Source organism: Sparus aurata, unplaced genomic scaffold (assembly GCF_900880675.1).
Source record: "Sparus aurata unplaced genomic scaffold, fSpaAur1.1, whole genome shotgun sequence".
NCBI lineage: Eukaryota > Metazoa > Chordata > Actinopteri > Spariformes > Sparidae > Sparus > Sparus aurata.
The window spans coordinates 58,339-64,338 of NW_022045167.1; positions in this window are offsets into that span (position 1 = coordinate 58,339).

The window sequence follows — 6,000 nt, forward strand, 5'->3', positions numbered from 1 at the left end:
GACCATGTTGCATGTTTGTTGCCACTAAAACAGTTGCAGGAGGGAAGCGAGCCGACGAGTGTCGGGCAGATCAGTGTGTGCACCCTGTGACAGTCGTATGGTATGTGTTGCTTGCATTCTAGTTTGTGTTTTAATATTATAAGATGGATGTTTTATAGCTTGTATGTTGCACTGCTGGCTTGCTATATGTTGTTGGTGAATAGTATTTGTTTTGTGTTGTAGGTGCATGAGGAGCAGCGGTGTATGGCCCAACTGCTGTTCCTTTTCCTCTTCCTTTCTTTGTTTGGTTGATGTGTTCAGTTGAGCAGCTATCGCTGAGCAGGATTGCGCTCCTTTGTATGGCCTTGTGTTAAGATAACAGAGAGCGGAGCTGTTCAGCTGAGCTGTCATTTATTTTTGTTTTGTTTGTTTTGAACACTCTCCTACCTATTGACCAGGTTAAGCAGTCAGCTTTAAGTCTCCAAGGGTGCTCAGCCTGCCTTAAACCGAGGGGCTTAGGGGTTTGCTGTGTACACCGGCAGGAGTTGTATTTTGAGTGTGTGCAGTGGTTATGGTTGCTCTGTAGAGGTGCCGTGTTATAGTTACTGTCAGGTGCGTGTGTAACATTATTAATCACTGTTTTGTTTATCCCATCTCTCGCCCGCAGTAAGCCCGAGGGAGCCAGGCCAGCTGTGAATCTGGGCCCGTATTCACAAAGAATCTTAAGGCTAAAAGTAGCTCCTAACAGCCGAATTTAGGAGCAACTCCTAAAAATAATGGGCGTGTCAATCGTAACTTTAGGACTCCTAATTTTTGAAAATAAGAGTTATTCACAAAACAGCCTAAAAGTAGCACCTAAGTGTGGGAGACCTTAGAAGTAGTCCAGAGGACTCCTAACTCGCCAAGACCTGGTCACAGCCGAATGTTTTGGAGACGCTAAATAACAGGGAATTATTAAAACGATATCAGATGGACCGCAAAGGGATTGAAGTTGTGGATGAGTTGGTGAGGGACGCAATAACAGTCCCAACCAACTGAAACAATCCAATAACGCCACAGTTTAAATGTTTGGCAACACTCCGGTATATACGGGGAAAATGCAGCTCTTTGCAAGGGACTAGTATTACCTGGGGACCTCAAGTGATTTAGAAATTATCCCACCACGTCCGTGTTTCGTGCAGCGCATTCGCACAGGATAAGCGAAGATTGTGTTTTAACTCGGATTTACTGACATTATCCCCCGGGTCGATCGCACCGGAGCCCTTACTGGAGCAGCACAACAGTTAGATATGGATATTTTTAATATAATAACTGGTGAGCCTGATAAAAGATGGAAAAATGTTCCTTACCGCATGCTGCCATGCATGTAATCCATCTAACCATCTTTCGAGATTTCGCTCTTCTGATGAGCCTCCTGAATTCACACCCAAAATGCTGTCTAAACTTTCATTTATAATTCCCAGCGCAGCCTCCATAATTCTCGACCGGGAAAAAGGCAGAAAAAAGGTGGAAAACACAAAAAACCTTAAGAAAAACAAAAAACCACCCCAAATCACAGAGATGCCGATTCGCACAGGACTCATATTATCACATGAACTCTGTTTGGTGAAATATGGTAGGTAATTTGCAGTGGAATTTTTACATTACAAATTACAGACATGGCAGATTCGCACAGGATTAAGACCACAGACGACCTCTGCAATTATTACAAATTACTGGAGGTCCCCACGTTATACTAGTCCCGTGCGAATAGGGCTTTTGTCAATCGGAAAAAGTTGCATTCCATCAACACGCAAATTGTATTTGACGCATGTTACAATATACTGGACATTGTTGCAAAATGGCCCGATTCCCGAATTTTAATGGAGAATTGTTTGACGCAGCTTTTCGAGCAAATGCCGCTTTTATTGACAATTCATGCTTTTCATCGCAATCTTCCAATCAACCAGGTGTCAGGTCGTTTTCACATCTTTTCCTTCGGGTCATTCCTCAGGTATTGCAGCTGACTTTGCAACTTGAGGGGGCCCCCTAGTGGCGTGGGGGCCCTATGCACCCGCATAGTCCGCTTATAGCAAGAAACAGCTCTGTTTATCTCAACAAGCATATCTTGACAAAAACTGAAAAAACATAATGTCAAATATTAATACAGTCTAGACATCAGCTATGTGGTTAATGACTATTTCATTGGGAACTTTTTTTTTTAACTAATTATATTCATATGTATACAGAGGGCCATTTTTAGCAGCCATCACTCCTGTGGTCCAATAGCATTGTGTCAGCTAATCCAAGTTTCAATGTTAAAAGTTGAACTGATCAGTAGAAGACCCCTGAGCAACCATGGCGGCACAACTAAAAACTGTTGTGCTGATTAATGAAACAATCAGCCTTCCTGAGACTAATTGCTCTCTTGTGTCATGTCACTACCACATGACACAGATGCAAGGTAAACATATCACTGAACTGTAGGATTGAGTTCAATTAAACTGCAATAAAGCAACAATTACTGGTTCTTTCTAAAGGAAATAATTGATCAAAACTTTTAACTCACCTTGCCCATGAAGCTTCAGAATTTCTGTTCAAGTTATTGTCGTTCAGGATGCGTCTGTAGACAAATGTGTCGTGCGCATTGTTGTCTCTTCTCTGCTTACACGGCTCCCACAAATACTGTCCTTGTGCCCTGTGATCGAAGGCTAAAGCAAAGATGTCGGCAGTCAGGAGAACGACATTAATTATATCTAGAGTGAGAAAAGAGATTGCAAGCTGATTAATGCCTCGTTCACAGGAAAATTAATGTTAATAATGTATCAATACTTTACTTGGAATCATTGTTATTATAATAATATATTATGATTATTACTGGTATTATTATTATCGTCATTGTTATTAATTACTGCAAAAATCAGTGATAAATAAATCATCTTCACACTGACTTGAAACTTTTTAAGATGACATGGTCCTAAATCCAAGGTTTGTGCCCTGTAGCTGGGACAAGAGGTGCCCCATGTGCGAAGCCATCGCCGTCTGGAACTCTTCCTGGCGTGTGATGTGGGCTTCTTGGGTTCGCAGGACTTCCGACAACTGAGTCCATACTGGCCAGAGTTTACTGTCAGGTCTGGGCTTTAGAGAGGACTCAGATGCAGAATGAGAAAAGTCCAGGCAGGCTTTTATTCTGAAAATGCTTTATTCTCTTAGACAGAGCGATAAATAAACAGGCTATAAGAAACTTCTTCCTAATCTAGAAATGCGAGGAATCATCAAGAAACAAAACAGACACTAAACACTGAGGCAAAAGACCTCAAAGAAAAATCGAAATAACAAAAAATCACTCCAAAGGACGCAATGAAAAAGGCTATAAACTAAACTACTCTGCGAGTCTGCGCTATGGTCGTCTTGACGACCAGGCACAGAGTGACAGACAGGGTGAGCAGATAGAAGAGACAGATTCAGAGAGTGAGAGAGAGGAGCCCCCTACCGCCCAGTGGACCAAGAGGATCTATCTAAAAAGTTAGACACACTGAATATTATTTGATCTTTTCCACCATTACCTGCATTCCAAATATTGTGGAGTTGTGTGGTTTAGGTGCCCTAAATACCCCTATATTTTCTAGTGAGACATTACCACCCCAAAATGATCACATAACGATCTTGGCCACCCCACAGAAAATGTCCTGTTTATTTCTGCTGCAGAGACCAGAAATATGCAGGTAGCTGTGTAATAAGATCAGTGTTTTACTGCATGGCATTGATATTGTCCAACAAGTCCAACTTTTAAAACCCTGTGCAATCATGGCAACACTAATTCTGTCAATACAAATGAGACTTAAAACAGTGTTTACAATTTCAACATTTTTATTTGGGTAGTAAGCTGCTGAAACACTTTATTTCTGCTTTCCCTTCAGAACAAAATAATCGCAAGAAATCTGTCATTTTGTTGTCGATGCAGACTCTTCATTTAAGGAGGCCTCAGGGGGGATCTGGACTCAGAGTTATGGGGGCACTGGCCTCTGTTGGTCCCCCCCTAGAACCACCACTGCTTACAGATGATATGAATCAGCAGGTCTAATAAAGCAAACAAGTGGCTTTATTTTATCTTCAGCTGTAATGTCAGATTTCACAACAAACCTAACGAACGAACGAACGAACGAACCTAAGTATCCCTGACGTCCTACCTTCAAACACAGCCTCATTTGGCCATCCATGAAAAAGCTACTTAACCTCCCACTTTTCTATAGGAATACATTTTTCTTACGGGCACTGCACTAGTTAATAACTAATTGTGATCTTGAGAAACTAAATTGAACTCATGGGAAAACTGAGGAAATAATGTTTGACCAATGACCATATAGGTCTTCCATATTTTTCTGCTTACTGACAGACATAACTAACAAATGGCCTAATTAACCTATTAACACAATTCAAGGGGCCACACTGAGGTTGTTAAAGCATTTGGGAAAAACACTTTGAACAGCGCAGGTTTGAACACACCCTAAATTCCCCAACCGTCCAATATGAGAAACTTTAGTTTTGAGAAGAAGACATTGAATGTGGCTCACTGATAACACACAGCTGGTGCTGTTTGAACCTGAGTGCTCCTGTGTTGTCATGTCGCTACCTGATCACACAGATGCTAAACACAACACTGAGCTGTAGGATTGAGTTCAATTAAACTGCAATAAAGCAACAATTACTTCTTCTTTCTAAAGAAATAATTGATAAAAAATGTTAACTCACTTTGCCAATAAAATCCGAGAATTTCTGTGAAAGTTATTGTTGATCAGGATGTGTTGGTAGACAAATGTGTCGTACGCATTGTTGTCGCTTGTCTCCTGACAGGGCACCCGCTGTCCTTGTGCCCTGTGATCAAGGGGTATAGTGAAGATGACAGCAATCAGGAAAACGACATTCATTACATCCAGAGTAAGACAAGAGATTTCAAGCTGATTAATGCATTGTTCACAGGAACATTAATGTGAATAATGTATCAATACTTTACATGGAATTACTGCAAAAAAGGAGTGATTAATAAATCATCATCGAACTGGCCTGAAACTTTTTAAGATGTCAGTGTTTTCAGGGCCGTTTCTTGCTATAGGCTATGCGGACTATGCAGGTGCATAGGGCCCCTGCACCACTAGGGGGACCCCTCAAGTTGCAAGTCCGGTCTCAATATCTGAGGAGTGACTCGACGGAAAAGGTGTGAAAAGTACCTGGCACCTGGCCCGCTGATTGGTCAGATCCGCTCTCTACAGATGGTAGAGAGATCTGGTGTCTACCAAGCGAGAAGAGGGGAGGCGAGTTGCGCTGAGCCGCTGGTACCGGTACTTCACTGTATGGGGTCAAAACAAACCTATTTATCAAGTTCAGAAAAAAGAAAAACTAGATGGGAAAAAAACGCTGACAGGATAAAGGTAAGGTTTGTTTTCATGATGTGGGTGGAGGGGGAGCTAATGCAGAATCTTTAGCTAGCTTAAGTGCCATCAGACTGACTGACTGAAGTGACACCTGGTGAATTATAGCAGGTCCAGTTTGTTGGCATCACATTTGAGAGGGAGGGTGTGTGTGTTAGGCAGATGTCTGTCATGTCTGCTGTATCCTCATCCAGTGGGAGCTGCTGGTCCGTCTTAAACCTCCTCTTCTATTAAATATTCGCCACGTAACATTACTTTAGGATTATTTTAGTGTGTCAGTTTATAGGTCTCTAATGTGAAGTGTGCTAAACAACACACATATTAGGCCTATTGTGGATTATTATGGACTATTGTGTGGCAACAGTGTGGCAGTGGATTATTGTTAACTCTACTGAGTTAGTTGCATCTTTCTTTACCACATTTATTAGAATATTTATTGTGACAATATCATTTGAACAAATTTGCCCACATTCCTACAGTTTAGTCATGTTTTTGATGTATTACTTTGTTTTATTCAAAAAAAATCATAATAACAAAAATTAAAGTAAATTTAAAGTAATCTACACTATATGTGACTGTTACTTCTGCCCACAGAATATAGGTTAAGACCAGA